Raw genomic sequence first — 14899 nt, 5'->3', positions numbered from 1 at the left:
TTTTTTTTTATGTTTCCCCCCGCGTTTAACCTCGTTAAAAAATGAACTATTCCTGGTAAATAACCATCGTGAATGTAGTACTTCAGCCATTAAAGCCTTGGTCGTGTTTGCACCATCACCTCCACTTTTTCATTGGCCGATCATTCACCTCAATTTGATTTTTTACGTATTTTGAGGAACACCTGTGAAGAGTGATCTCACTAGCCATCCTTGTGACACTGCCGTGATTGGAAAATTCCAAACCTTACCTGGAATCAGCTGCTACCCATTTTATCACTTGTTCCTCAAAAGACGAGTCTCCTTTAAGCTCTTTTCAACTGACTCGTAAAATATGAAAAGATTGCCGAGCCATTGGCCTATCCAGCTCATTAAAGGGATAGGAAGTGCTATCCCTCCTCTAGAATTTAATCTTTTTGGACCTGAGGGATTATTACACAAAAATATCGAGCGCTTGTTTTGTTTGGCTCGTTAAAAGTATCGAAAATTCATCCCTTCTGTATTGTTTTATACTTTTTCGGACTTAAGGGATTAGATGATGAAAAAGAATTTTGGAGTTACCTTTACGTTCCTTTTCAGACTCTCTAAAATTGAAAAGGACCGAGTTATCTCTATCATTAAACTCGTTAAAAGTATAATAGCGACAAACTTGTCTATAGACAAGAACGAGTTTCACTATCGCTAGGCTCGTTAAAACATAGCGATGGGTTTGCCCGAAGGGAAAATTATAGAACAATCATATGTTATACTCCTCAAGCTTGACAAAAATAATGAGGTACTAGTCAGCAATGACTGGGGAAAATTGGGAAGAAAACTTAAAGAAACTTTGTTGGTAGCAAGTCGCTCTTGAACATGACACTTCCACTCCATGTCCGAGTTAGGTTGGGTTGTTTCATTCACTGGTCACATCACCATGGTCACGCCATACCATCCACATTTGGGGTTAATGCTACCAATCCATCACATCAGTGTCGCCGATATGTTCAAGAGAAGTCATTAAGAGAATTCACCTGTGTCTCACCCACTACCATACATTATACTCCATTCTTTCATGACCACCATCCTGAACCTTATATCACCAGATCGTTTTCGCCTCCATTAAAATCATTTGCTCCGTTCCGTGTCATTGATGTGGCATTCATTAAGGCCGTCCTGTGACGAATCACTTCTTGTCGACATCATCTCATTATCCAAGAAGTTGATCTAGGAACACCCCATTCAGTACTTTGAAGCTTGCATGCCTCAATGGCAAGTTTCTCACTTCCGGCGACAGGTTTACATCAATGGCCTTCGACCGAAAGATTTTGCGTGGTTTTCGACGCCAAGTCCTTTATTCACACCACGTGAATTGTACTGCAGTACCTTGAGGGTCATTATCATTATTGGTGATTCCTCTCACGCTTGTTAACAGTTTACATCATTGAATGGTAATCAAGCGATGTCTTTCCATGTTTGACTTCAGAACATTTCTCACATGGATTGACTTGTACTTTGAGTGAAGATCGGACGAGATTGAAGACCCGGATCTAGTTTCATCCATCCGGGCTGCGATATATATTCATGGAATTAAAGACATTAAATGTACATCATCACTGCATAGATAATCATCCACTCAAAAGGATGATGGCTCTATCAGAATGATCAGTCTACACTCAGACGATTGTCTATCCTATGTACATCAAAATGAATATATAAAGCTGAGCATGGGAATGCCCGCCTTAGCTAGATCATGAAAATAGTATGAAGATAATGTATTGCACTGTATCTTATTACAGGTCTCCTCCCATCATTGAAAGAACTTCAGATCCTCATAATAAAGCATTTCACCCGACATCAAAAGATTAACGGCCTCATGCTTTAGGGGGAAACTGTTATAGACATTTTTGGGCCCAACAACCCCAAGCATGAAATGTCCATAAACAAAGGGCTCCTAAGTCCCTAAAAGTGTTGTTCTAACCCCTAAAGGAACAAGGTCAATAGATTACAGCTTCTCCCAGAAGTTCTCCATGAGAAACTACTCAGAATTGGTCAAAACAGGATCATTGCAGCTGCTCCACTAGCTAAGTGCGTTGCATCTCACCCAAATACACTATGAGGGTGCGTTGTATTTCAAAAGTCCCTTCTGTGGGGTGCGATGGGCAGGAAATGACAAATGGCAGTGTCATTCCGCGAGGTGGAGAGGCAATGGATGCTTCCATAATCTTCTCCTGTGACATTTGCCTCACTGAATTCGACCAAGGATGAGTAAGAGGCCATCAGGCTCCAAGTGGAAGCAAGAACTATTAGAGAGAAGACACTAATCAAATCACAAGCTGACTCATCCCCCTTACAGATATTTATATATGGATCCCTCATCCCAAAGATCCAGAGGTTGGAATTTTGCATATTGTAAGGAATTGTTGTTGGTTTCTTGAGACAAACATCAGATTGTTGGGTGATCTAAGCTTTGTTTGAGGTGAAGAGGGGCTTCTTTGCTGGGAGGTTGATGCTGGGTCAGAACAACTGGTTGTAACTCCTCTTGGCTCTTTTCTTGTTTATCAATAAAAGCTATTTGAGTTTTCCTCCATGCTTTTGTGTCATTGATGCTTGCTGCATTTGTATCGTCAATTTACATCTGATCCTAGATTGTTTATGATTATAGATCCATGTCTTTGTATAGTGCTATGATTTTGTGATCTTACAGGTACTTTGTGAAGCTGGGCGTGCAAGGGAGCAGGTAGCTGAGGACTATCAAAGAAGAGAGGGATCAAATTGGGAGATTAGCGCAAGACAGAGGTTGGTCTTTCTATTCCTCTCTATCTATAATTCCTAAAGGAAAAATGAAAGTAGCTTTTCTCTGTTTGTTTCTAAGGCAGCTGTCACGCCTTAGTGGGATAGAGCAGTTCTATATAGACACTTTTCCCTGTAACACTATTATTGGCCCACTCTTCATCAAGATGTGAAAACTTACACTAGTCAGTTTGATCATTGCCAGAGGATGGGAAAGCCTACTCCAAGAGATGAAATGCCCCTACAGCCTCAAGTGAATTTCAAGCCATTTGGCAAGTGGGGCATGAACTTCATTGGACCTATCAACCCTCCTTCAAAGAAAAAATAATACATTATTGTGTGCACTGATTATTTAACTAAGTGGGTTGAAACCAAGGCAATTAAGGCAACAACATAAGAGAATGTGATTGAGTTCCTAAGGGAGAATGTATTCTATAAATTTGGGTACCCTAGAGAGCTAGTCACATACCAAGGTAGCCAATTTACCTCCAACATGATTGAAGAGCTGCTTAGCCATCACAAAATGAAGCATAGGACCTCCACTCCCTATCATCCATAAGCTAATGGGCAAGTGGAGGTGACCAACATGGCACTGGAGGGCACCTTAACCAAGGTCATGAGCAGCAGCAGGAAGGATTGGGCAAAGAGACTAGTTGAGGCCACCTGGGCCTATAATACCACATGGAAGACCACCACTGGATTTACACCCTATGAGCCGGTCTATGGGAAAAGGCTTTGTTTTCCATTGAGTTTGAATATAACACATTGAGGATGGAAACCCAACTAGATTTGGATCTCACTCATGCACAGAAAGAGAGATTGTTCCAACTGAATGGCTTGGATGAATTCAGAATGCAAGCCCTCCTACATACAAGATCTTTCAGCTTCAAAGGAAGATCTGGCATGATAAACATATTAAGGATAATCAATTTCAAGAGAGTGATTGGGAATTGTTATATGATTCTAGGTGTAAAGACTTCAAGGGCAAGCTAAGGACAAGATGGCTCAAACCTTATGTTATGGAAAGATGCCATGATAATGGTTCAGTGCAAATCAGAACTATAGATGAAGAAGCCATTCCATTGGTTGTTAATGGACACCAATTGAAAATGTACAAGAGGCCTTTATCAAATCAAGAGTTCATTGACAATATCAATAAAATAGTGATGATGGTGGAGCAAGTTCCAGCTCCTCCCTCATCAAGTCATTGAAAAAGAAAAAAAGAAAAAACAATAAGGACTAAGGTGAAAACCTCCATGAGGCGCCTCGGTCCCATATTTGGGTTGAAAACCTCGTGAGGAAGTGCAATGATGAAAAAAATAGAAAGAAGAATAAGAAGATCCCTAGGTGAAAACCTTCCTTGAGGTGCCCAAGGAAAATAGCTAGGGTGAAAGCCTCTCTGAGGTAGCCTAGGTGTTTTTCAAAAAAAAAAAAAAAGAGAGAGTGAGAGAAAAAGATGTAATTGTTATTTGCAGGTGGGCGAGAAAGATAGTCAAGGAGAAAAAAGAGGATCTAAAGGGAACCCTACCTCACACATATTCATCCCCTCTACTACTTACCATGTATCCTCCATCATTTCTATCATTTTTCCACTCCATTGCTTCAATTTATGGGAAGAATGTCCTTTTCTCTACACACACTCCTACCATTCATTGCACCATCCTCACAACCCCAACCAACAACATGATTAAAGAAATTTGAGGGAGAAGTAGCTACAGGACATCCTGTAGTAGCCTTTCCCACAGAATGGCAATCACCAGCTACAAGTCTTCACTAGGATGATCCAAGAGCTCCACAACAGCTACAGTATCAAATATTTAGCCACATATAATTGTAAAAGCCAAGAAACCATTAGTAGATAGCAAGAGGAGGTAGAAAAATGACCATGTAGCAAATAAACAATGGAACACCTCTGATCTTCGACAACTGTAGCATGGCATCGAAACCATAGGTAAGTATCTGTTATCGGGAAATCTAGTGTCCACTCGGAGCTGCTAGTCCCACTAAGACTGGTAGCTATCTTAGAAACCAACAAACTAAAACTAATTTCGTTTTCCTTTATGAGAAGTAAATGAGAGTGGAATGAAGGACGCCAACCTCGGTCTTGCGCTTGGTTCCTTGCTCAGTTCCTCTCCCTTCTGACAGATCCTTACTGCTTCTCCTTCATCTACCCAGCTTCAAAGAGCACCTATGGAATCAAAGTAGCATAATACTATCGAAGAACAGAGATCTACAATCATAAAAAATATAGGACCAGATGTATATTGACCACACAAATGCATATATCATCAAACATACAAGAATGTGGAGGAAAACTTGAATAGCTTTATTAATATCAAGAATAAGAAAAGAGGATTACAACCAATTGTTCTGACCCAGCATCACCCTCTAGCACGAAAGCCCTTCTTTCACCTCATGAAAATCTTAGATCACCCAACACTATGATATTCCAACAAGAAACCAACAACACTTCCTTACAAGATACAAAATTCTAGCCTCTGGATCTCTGGGATGAGGGATCCATATATATATGATTGCAGGGGGGTGATTCAGCTTCTAGGATTCTGATTAGTGTCCTCTCTCTGATAGTTCTTGATTCCACTTGGAGATTGATGATCTCTTACTCATCCCTGGGTGAATTCAGAGAGGCAAGTGTCACAGGAGAAGTTTCTAGAAGATTCCATGATCATCCACCTCGCAAACTGCCTCTGTGATTTGTCCACTCTCGCCCATCGCACCCCATAGAAGGGATTTTCAGTATGCATCTCACCTCCCATGTGCATTAGGTGGGATGCATCGCACTTTGACCATGGAGCAGGTGAGATGGTCCAGTTTTCACCAGTTCTGAGTAGTTTTTCATGGAGAACTTCTGGGAGATGATGTAATCAGCTGACCTTGTTCTTTTAGGGTATGAAACAACAATTTTAGGGACTTAGGAGCCCTTATTTAATGGACATGTTTGATTGGGGTTGTAGTGCCCAAAAATGTCTATAACAGTATCCCACTCACTCACTCATATGCATCATTTAACCAATGTTGTAAGGGTTATGAGAGGGTTGATTTATAAGTGAAAAGGTCGCCAGTTAGCTTGGTGACCTTCGTTCAGTCAGCACATGAAAAACTAAGTGTCCTGTCACACATGGATGTAGTCAACTCAGAGACGGAGGAGGGGTAGGAAAAGAAATGGTTAACTATGGATCTATGATGTGGGATCTAATTACGAGGAGTGGAAATGATGAGGTAGTAGTGGGGAATAACGGTCCGAAAATGGAAATGTACCTCTACGGCCAATACACCACCTCACTCCGAAACACCATAAAGGGAAATAAAACATCGTTCACATGCATTCATGCATTCTACCTCCTCGAAGCTCCCTCACTCAATTCACCCTTGGAACTCTGACCACCTGTTGTAGGGAAAAGTATTCGACTCGGATGACCCTATCCCACTCTAAGGGTGATAGTACCTCAGCAACAACTGTAAAGAAAACTACTTAAGGTTTACTTCTTTATGAAAGCAAGAGAGAATGAAGAAATGCACTAACCGTTGCCTTGCGCTTAATGTCGAATCCAAACTCTTCTCTTAGCTGCTTGCTCCCAGCTCCTTGCTCTTTTGCTGGCCCAGCTACAATGAGATCCTGCAAAATAACAAAGAAAGGAAACTACAAGAAGCATGCAATCATAACTGATTCAAGGATTAGCATAAATCAAATATACAATTATCACAACACATCATTGAAACAAGTGCATATAGAAGAACCTCAATAGCTTTTATTAATGGAAGAAGTAAAGTTCTGAGAGTATTACAACCATTGAAGGCCCCAATCCAGCAACACCTCCCAGCAGAAAGAATTTCTCCTCTTCACCCCTTCAAGCAATCACCCAATAGTTCTATAATGAAACCAACAGCATATCATTACTTTGCACAAAATTCTAGCCTCCTGAGCTCATAGGAGAGAGCTCAATATATAGATGAACTGAGAAAGGATGAGTCAGCTTGCAACTGATGTGTAGCTGCCTTGTGTCCTCTCTCTCTTCAGTTGATCTTCAGTTCTTGAGTCCACTTGGAGAACCTTGCTTCCACTTGGAGAAACAGAGCCTCTGACTCATCACAAGGCGAAATCCCTGATCCAAGTGTCATTTTTGGAAGATTCCAGAGCAATGACTCAGTGTGCCACTTGTCCCATCTCGCTCAGCGCAGGTGGCCTTTGTTCTACCTGCTTTGCAACGCAGGTACACCATGGAGGAGTTGAGTTTCAGCGCAGAAGCCTAGTGGAGCACCTGCTTTGATTTCAGGATTGCTTGTTTTTGAGTGTTTTCAGGTGGAGAACTGATCTCAGAGCTGTTGGTTTGCTGACCTTGTTCCTCTAGGGGTAGGAACATCATGTTTAGGGACTTTGGATCCCTTGGATTATTGACAATTCATGCCTGATGCTGTAAGGCACAAAATTGTCTATAACAGATGCCCCCTAAAGTATGAGGTCGTTTATTGGGCGAAATGCTTTATTAGGAGGATCCGAAGTTCATTCAATCTGCTGAGAAGTGTCTTGTAATAAGATACAATACAATACATTATTTTTCATTCTTTTTCATGATCTAGCTGAGACGGGCATTCCCATGCTCAGCTTTATAAATTCATTTTGGTACATAGCACAGACGATTGTCTGATGATAGACTGATAATTTTCTGCTGAAATTATCATCCTTTGAGAAGGATGATCATCTGCTGCAATGATGTACATATCAAATGTCTTTATATCCTGAACATATATCGCAGCCCGGATGGATGAAACTAGATCCGGGGTCTTCAATCTCTTCCGATCTTCACTCGATGTACAAGTCGATCCATGTGAGAATTTCTTGAAGTCGAACATGGAAAGACATCGCTTGATTACCGGTCAATGATGTAAACCGTTAACAAGCGCGAGAGGAATCACCGATAAGGATGATGACCCTCAAGGTACGGCAGTACAATTCACATGGTGGGAATAAAGGACTTGGCGTCGACCACCATGCAAAATCTTCTGGTCGAAGGTCATTGATGTATACCTGTCGCCGGAAGTGAGAAACTTGCTATTGAGGCATGCAAGCTTCAAAGTACTGAAGGGGTTGTTCCTAGATCAACTCCTTGGATAATGAGCTGATGTCGACAAGGAGCGATCCGTCAAAGGAGGGCCTTAATGAATCCCACATCAGTGACACGGAACGGAGCTAGTGATTGTGATGAGGTGAAAACAAACTGTGATGTATGATTCAGGGTGGCGGTCATGAAATGGATGAAGGACAATGTATGGCAGTGGATGGGACACGGTTGACTCTTTGCAGAACAACATCTCTTGAACATATAACGACACTGATGTGATGGATTGGTAGCATTACCCCAAATGTGGATGGTGTGGCGAGGACCACGGTGATGAGACCGGTGAATGAAACAACCCAACCCGATGTGATACGGAGGACAAAGTGTCATGTTCAAGAGCGACTTGCTACCATTAAAGCTGTGAGGTTCTCCCAATTTTTCCCCAGTCATTGCTGACCAGTACCTCTTTATTTTTATCAAGCTTGAGGAGGATAACATATGCTTGTTCTATAACCTGCCCTTCGGGCAAGCCTATCGCTATGTTTTAACGAGCCTAGCGATAGGGAAACTCGTTCTCGTCTAAAGACAAGTTTGTCGCTATTTAATGAATTTAACGAGTCTAACGACAAGGATAACTCGGTCCTTTTCATTTTTAGAGAGTCTGAAAAGGTACATAAAGTCAACTCCAGTATTCCTTTTTCGTCATCTAATCCCTTAAGTCCGAAAAAGTATAAAACAATACAGAAGGGATGAATTTTCGATTGCTTTAACAAGCCGAACAAAACAAGCGCTCGATCTTTTTGTGCAATAATCCCTCAGGTCCAAAAAGATTAAAATCTAGAGGAGGGATAGCTCTTCCGGTCGTTTAACGAGCTGGAAGGCCAAAAACTCGGCAAACTTTTCATATTTTACGAGTCAGGAGAAAAAAGCTCAAAGAAGACTCGTCTTTTGAGGAACGAGTGATAAACAGGGATAGCAGCAGATTCCAGGTACAGGTTGGAATTTTCCAATCACGGCAGTGTCACAAGGATGGCTAAGTGAAATCACTCTTCGCAGCTGTTCCTCAAAATGGGTAAACAAACATATGGAGATGAACGATTGGCCAAATGAACGGATGGAGGTGAGACTGCAAGAACACGACCAAGGGCTTTAATATGGCTGTCAAAGGTTACATTTACCAAGGTTATTTACCGGTTCATTTTTTTTTTGGGTGAGCTTGAACTCTAGGGGAAGATTGCTCACAACTTATGTTTATTTTTTAACGAGCATGAACTATGTGCTAAAACTGCTCGGATCTTGCGTTTATTTTTTAACGAGCATGAACTGTGTGCTAAAACTGCTCGAATATACCAGTCATAATACAAGAAACGCCTCAGGTGAGATAGCTATTTTTTAAGGAGCTTTATCTCACGAAGCTATGCTCCTATTTGGCAAGTTTTGACTTTTGCCCCACATCCTTTCTTTATGCAAGCTGGAAATGGCTAATCCTACGAGTTTAATGGGTTAGACCTACAGGTTTAAAGGGAGGACTAAAAATTTAAAAAATAAATAGTCGTCCCGTGCTTGCACTCCAAAAGGTTTGCATGCCCCCGGGTATAAAGTATAATTTCAAGGCTACCCCTCCTCCGTTCCACCTCTATTTTTCTACTTGTCGTCTTGCTATATTTTTAACGATACTTGTCTTCTCGTTATTTTTCGGTGCCGACGGTACTTGTCTTCCCATCAGTTCATTTTTTGATTTTTGCAAGATCGCAACAGATAAAACATTGGCATTACGGAGGGAGGCTTGCCTCTTACTTATTATCCGAAAAATGGTTCTGTTCGCTGCCGCAAACTAAACTCTCTTTTCGGCGATGTCTATCATTAGGTTGCTAAGGATGGTGACTACTTGTTGCAGCAATTTCATCTCTTTCTTTGGAGGCTGCCCCTACTTATCCTTCAAAACATATGTTTTAATGGGTGAGGCTTGCCTTCAAAGATGGTGGCTACTTGCCGCCACAAATGGATCTCCTCCCTCAGGAGAGCCTACTTTTTAGACAAAGGGAGCGAGAAGCTGATTATCTCACTCACATAACTTTGACAAAAGAACTTTATCCTAGAACAACCCTCTCTTCCTTCTTTCGGACGGGGTACGGACTAGTCCCATTCTTCTGCGGAAATTAACTTTATACCCAATGTTTCCTCTGCCCAAGGCAGGCCAGGGTGCATGCCCCCTGGGTCCCAGTTACATCTTTCCGAATCACTCGCATTCATCGGGAAGTAGAACCGGGGGTGGAGGCATTCCTTGAGTGAATAAACCGTTAAGGGAAGGTATTTGACTATTTGCGATGCGTGATCCTGGAAATGAAAGTTGGTCTACGAGCTTGACCATTCTTCCTTCGTGCGGAAAACACATAACTCTGAAGAGTGAGGACACTATCGCCTCCATGCAATATATATAGTCTCGTCCAAGGAGTAAGTTATACACCAAGGGTCCCTGGACGACCATGACGTTCATATGAACTGTCTTCCCCTTTAATGTAACGGGAACATTGGGGAGAATCCCTAACGGGCGACTGGTTCCTTTATCAAAACCTGATAGATTTCTCATCTCAGGTAAAAGCGCCGGGGAACCCAGTGCTTTCCAAGCAATAGAGGAAAGGATACTCACAGATGCCCCTTCATCAATGATAGTTCCAGCCATCACCATTCTGTAGATTTGGACGATGATTCTGAATGGGATACTGGCTGGTAACCGGGGTCTGCCTAGTTGATTCCAATCAAAGGACATAACCAGGTTGCTTGGTGGTGGGACCGAATACACGGCCGGATACGACCCTGACGATGTTCCTTCCTGCGATAAAGGAATGGGCGCGTTGCCTTGATGCTCATCAGAGTCTGTGTTGATGAAAAGAATCTGGATGGTGTCATCCTTGTTCTCTTCAGTGAGGGTGTCATTTGAAGATGAATCTTCAACGACGGTGTCATTTGAGGATGAAACCTCTGAAGGAAGAACCGGGTCAACTGCCGTTTCGACCTTTAGACTTTCGTCTGGTCTGGATTCAGTAGGTTCATTCTCAATGACCGACACTTCAGCTGACCACTTGATCGGGCCGGCTGGATTTTCAACTATCGAGGGACTCGGCATGAGTTTTTGGTATCCAGGAGGAAGTCGTAACGGTGAAACCGGACGATCTTCCAAAACTCTCTTCGCCTCATCTAAGAATGGACAACGGTGGATGGCGTGATCGCCTTCACACAGTCTGCAGGGTGATCTTGGTCTCCCTCTTTGTCCTTCACTCTCGCTAGTTGACGGAATGCAATCAACATGTCTATCAGAGGTTGACGCTACCGGATTGTGCAACCTGGGGGACCAGTCCCTTAATATCCGGGGAATACAAGGACAGTCACGGTGGAAGTGGGTCCCTTTGCAAATGACACATGGCGATTTAGGCCTGGTCGGTGCAGTGTGTGGATTTTTGTCAGATGTCTTTTGCTTGCCCCAGTCGCTTCGCCTTAGGCTCCTTCTGCTTCTTTTCTTTCTTCTTCTTCTCCTTCTTCTCCATGGGAGGCTGACTTTTGCCGGCTCTACCTTGCGAAGATGAAGGATCAGAGGAATAGTTGTAAGAAGTGGAAGGCTGGTGGGTACTTCTAGACTGGTCTGACTGTTGATTCGACTGCTCAGGATTAGTGGTGATCTGAACTACATTAGTTGAAAAGAGCCATACAGGTAGGCCAATTGTCAATCCTGGAAGTGACAATGTGGCCATATGAGGCGCACCAACATCTCCCCAAGAGGAGAAGGGATTGGGACTTCCGCCAAGGTGACTTCCTTGGTTGGTGGGCTCCATACTTTTCAACTGAAAGATCAACGTGGGAATAACAGGTGATTATGTTCCGATTAAAATAAATTTTATTAACGACGCTTTAGACACAACTCTGCTTTTTCATGTTTTAAGAGTCGAGAAAAAGCTAAAGATGACTCTAGTCTCCTTCGATGTTTTAACGAGCCAAAGTGACAAATGCTCGGATGGACTTTTTCAGTTATAGAGTTTGAAAAAGGCCAAAAGAAACTTCTCTGGAGTTCTAGGCAGAGGGTGTGCCAAACTTTTAGCGAAACCACAGAATACATTTTACGGTACGGGTGGTCGATCTTCGTGAATGCTGTGTTCACTGCATCGCGATCAATAGGGCGGCCGACACAGCTTCCTATGGATAAAGGCTTTGTTCCTATAGGGGTCTCCCAATATATACGCGACGGTACGTGGGAGCACAAGTCCGTATTAGTGCCACCGACTCTCAGGAGGAATCACCCACCTTCGTAGAGATCGACAGTCACTATGTTTAACGACGCCGGAACACGTCTCTACCTAGACCTCTATGTATTTGCGTTATGTTACAAAGCGTTGTTATGTAAATTGAATTTATTTTAATGTTGATCTTGTTTAGCAGTTTGCCTTTAAGGATCACCACGAGATGTATGTAACAAATTCCTGAATGCAGTCTAAGATGAGAAGCAAACTTTTCAATCTTTCAACTTTGAAAATCTTAACTACTGAGGGAGAAGAAAGGAAAATCTTTTCACACAGATCATAGAGCACACACTAATGCAATTTTTTCCTAAATCAGCATGCAAACAGTCAAATGCAAAATGCACAATGCATGTATTTTCTTTTCCCTTTCTTAATGTTGATGTATTACAAAAAGAAAGTTGTTATATAACTTTGATTTCGATTTCAAGCGAAAGTAAACAAGCTAGTCCAAAATCAAAAGACACCTTAAGATTTACTTGTTTAAACACTGGAAATGCATGAAATCAAACCATAATGACGAAAGTAAAAAGACTAATCAGCTATGGACAACAAACAAGCTAACTCTTTAGACCAGCAAAATGCCTAACACAGGTTCAGATCTAAGAGGCCAAAGCAAGACTAGTTCACTTTCGTTATGGGAAATTGTAAATGATGTAAGAAATACAAAAGAACAAGTACAATTTCGTTATATAACAGAGGCGGAATGATGGCAAGTAAGGTTGGTTTCAGAACAGGTACAAGACTGGTAACTGGCTGCAAAATCTATAGTGAAAACAGGCAAGAAAAGGGAGGAAACCCCAAATGCACAAGGAAAAATTGGGCCAACGCAGGTGCTGCACAGCCAGTCTGGCTCTCAGCGCAGGTAGCCCCTTCGGGACCTGCGTTGCAAAGCAGGTAGCCTGTGTACTACCTGCTTTGGAAAACGAAAGTTGCGTTTTCACAGTTTCCGGGTCACAATTTTCTCAAAAATTCACAGTTTTTGCTCAAATCAGAAGCTATCAGTCAAGCACACACTAAGGGATGACAAGGAAGATGAAAAGCTATCACTAAGAGCTTACAAGGATCCTTGTAGATCAGCTCTTCAAATCATGAACATGCTCAGAAATGAGCTAGAGTAGCTGCCCTCTACTTCGCTTTTGATATAGTCAAAAGCTTTTCGATTTGGTACTCTTTTGTTCAGGAAATGAATAGCAAAATAATACAAACAATCAAACAGATACGATCCCCAGCGGAGTCGCCAGTTTGTTGTAGGGAAAAGTATCCGACTCGGATGACCCTATCCCACTCTAAGGGTGATAGTACCTCAGCAACAACTGTAAAGAAAACTACTTAAGGTTTACTTCTTTATGAAAGCAAGAGAGAATGAAGAAATGCACTAACCGTTGCCTTGCGCTTAATGTTGAATCCAAACTCTTCTCTTAGCTGCTTGCTCCCAGCTCCTTGCTCTTTTGCTGGCCCAGCTACAATGAGATCCTGCAAAATAACAAAGAAAGGAACTACAAGAAGCATGCAATCATAACTGATTCAAGGATTAGCATAAATCAAATATACAATTATCACAACACATCATTGAAACAAGTGCATATAGAAGAACCTCAATAGCTTTTATTAATGGAAGAAGTAAAGTTCTGAGAGTATTACAACCATTGAAGGCCCCAATCCAGCAACACCTCCCAGCAGAAAGAATTTCTCCTCTTCACCCCCTTCAAGCAATCACCCAATAGTTCTATAATGAAACCAACAGCATATCATTACTTTGCACAAAATTCCAGCCTCCTGAGCTCATAGGAGAGAGCTCAATATATAGATGAATTGAGAAAGGATGAGTCAGCTTGCAACTGATGTGTAGCTGCCTTGTGTCCTCTCTCTCTTCAGTTGATCTTCAGTTCTTGAGTCCACTTGGAGAACCTTGCTTCCACTTGGGAGAAACAGAGCCTCTGACTCATCACAAGGCGAAATCCCTGATCCAAGTGTCATTTTTGGAAGATTCCAGAGCAATGACTCAGTGTGCCACTTGTCCCATCTCGCTCAGCGCAGGTGGCCTTTGTTCTACCTGCTTTGCAACGCAGGTACACCATGGAGGAGTTGAGTTTCAGCGCAGAAGCCTAGTGGAGCACCTGCTTTGATTTCAGGATTGCTTGTTTTTGAGTGTTTTCAGGTGGAGAACTGATCTCAGAGCTGTTGGTTTGCTGACCTTGTTCCTCTAGGGGTAGGAACATCATGTTTAGGGACTTTGGATCCCTTGGATTATTGACAATTCATGCCTGATGCTGTAAGGCACAAAATTGTCTATAACACCACCCGCTAGAAGAAAGGATCCATCGTTCTACAAAGGAATTCCTATAAGATCATGCACAGAAATTCCTACAGGAACAGTGTACAGGATACTGTCTACAGGATTAGTCTACAGGATACACAGAGGCAGTCTACATGAGAGGCAGATAAGAGTTCAAGAGGGTATATCATGGGAATTGTCCACTACCACCATTCTAAAGGGGTCGGCTCTATCATTCCATCCCCATTTACAGGAAAATGAACCAAAAATACTCTAAAATCTAGTGAATTTAGCAACTGTGAGAGGTGAATTACATACACAATCAACTCTATTTTCCTCTTGAATTTAAATTTTGTGTCAAATATCTCATTTTCTCCTCAAGCCTCACAAGAAATATGAGAAGAGGGTTTAATAGGAGAGATCCCACAAACACTGTGAGGATACAAAACACCCCCAAGTGCTTGAAATCTTTACAAGACACAACTGGA

This window comes from Pinus tabuliformis, chromosome Q (assembly GCF_031772625.1).
Source record: "Pinus tabuliformis cultivar Carrire ecotype Pingquan chromosome Q, CPIR1, whole genome shotgun sequence".
In the NCBI taxonomy this organism is placed as follows: domain Eukaryota; kingdom Viridiplantae; phylum Streptophyta; class Pinopsida; order Pinales; family Pinaceae; genus Pinus; species Pinus tabuliformis.
The sequence above is the reverse complement of the archived record's forward strand: the minus strand, read 5'-3'. Positions refer to the sequence as shown.